The sequence below is a fragment of the Pteropus medius genome, unplaced genomic scaffold, assembly GCF_902729225.1.
Source record: "Pteropus medius unplaced genomic scaffold, Ma_sr-lr_union100, whole genome shotgun sequence".
NCBI lineage: Eukaryota > Metazoa > Chordata > Mammalia > Chiroptera > Pteropodidae > Pteropus > Pteropus medius.
The window spans coordinates 1,346,597-1,348,565 of NW_024354911.1; positions in this window are offsets into that span (position 1 = coordinate 1,346,597).

Below are 1,969 nucleotides of genomic sequence, written 5' to 3' on the forward strand. Positions count from 1 at the left end.
ACTTTTAAAAAAAGGCAATAGGATATAGCAGTGGTTCTCAGACTTCACTGCACTCTGGAAATACCCCAGGCCACTTTGGAGGTTTTGAGACCCAGACATCTGCCGTTCTCAAAGTTCCCCAGGTGATTCCTAAGTGCAGACAAGGGTGAGAAACACTAACACAGTGGGAGAGCGCAACCATTAAATTCAGACATAACAAGTGGCTCTTTTGCCCTCTAAAGAGTAAGTATTGGGGAGCAGGGTAATAGAGACTTCTCTTCTCAGTTCCATGTGGTATGGCAGACACTCTGAAGACGTTACGCAGGTAAGTTCAATTTGTTATGTCCCTGGCCAACATGGACAGATTTCCTATCCAGCAGCTCCCAGGCAGAGGAAAAAAGCATTTACAGGACTATGCCAGGAATTACACACAATTTAAAGCCGGCAGGAACGAGAATGATTCAATAAGTCCCAGAGTGACCATCCTCCATCTTTTTTGCTTCACTGCTACCATAATTTGGGTCTTCAGAACACAAGAGAGGAAGCTGCTCTTTCACCAGACAGGGAGGAATGAGTGAAGGAGGGGTGTTTGCAATTAGTCTATTGGACAAGTTCAAAGAATGGGCTAGAAATTGGCATACTTTCCCCAAGCACTTTCCTATTCAGAGGCTCAATTCTGTCACGCAGAAATCACTGAGGGCAACCAATATCATAGTCCAGATACTGCTCACCTCAGCTCCAACCTGTGAAAGGTAGCCACAGTTTTCAAAAACTGGAAGCGGGTAGGGGAGAAACAGGGTTGGGTGGGGAAGGTGATTGTGAAAGGTCATGAGACTAAGCAAAACATTCTTGCCCAACATGCAAGAGGTACAGACAAAAGAGGTAGGGTGGGTCAATGGAACAGCAAATCTCCTAAAGTTCTCTGAAATCATGAATGTTTTAACTTCTACTCTGAACATGAGTTAGTGTTTACTCATCTTTCTCACATCTTCAACATTTTCAGGCAGGACAGACTGGCACAATATTCCAGTACCTCAAAACTGACATGTCCAAAACTGAATGTGAACTCATGCCTCTAGATGTGTCCTCACCTGCTCCCTTTCTCTGTGACTAATTGTTTCCTCAGTTGACTAAGCCAGATACCCAGGACTTATCCTAAACTTTCCTTTCCTTTCTCTCTATACCACATCTAATCAATGATAAAATTCTACCATTCTCCCCCCACCCCCAAACTCCCCAAGTCTAGCCCCTCACCAACTTCAACAGCGCCCTACTCCACTCTTCAGCGCTCTCCTGAACTACCACATCTACCTCACTGAAGCCTAGTTATGCCCCCTCCAATCCATCTTTCTACTACAGGCACAGGAACATGTACAACAGATCCACTCACATCACATATGGCTGCCTCTACCTAAAAGTAAGGTCTGATCCTCCATAGGATATCATGTAAGACCCTAGAGGTCTAAGGCTCTGCCACTTCAACTTCTTTCCCAGTCTTGTATTTTAAACTCCAGGCACAATGAGTTAGTGGTAGCTCTATGCACACTCCATCCTACGTCACACTACTGCAACTCACTCCCACAAAGCCTATCCAGCATCTGGGCTCAGGCCTCTCCTCCAGGAAGTCGATCCTGACCTCTCTGGGCACCTCCCTGGGGCTTCCGTTCTTTTGTCTCTACATTACTGTACTGTATAGAAATTTTATGCTTCTGGACATGTCTGTTATACTGGAACTCCACATGCCTTGAAGGCAAGGACACCATCACTGTTGCATCCCCAACGCTATGCGCATAGTAGATTCTCCATATTTGTAGGATATACTGAACTAAAAAGCATCTGGAGTTTTTGAACACCAAGGCCCTTTGAATTTGGCAACAGATGTAATTAAAACACATGCAAATCATAATGAACTGCAGATGACACCAACATTTAAAACATTACACTGTAGCTCTGGAACTGAAGTACCCCCATATAATTAAAAACTACAAGC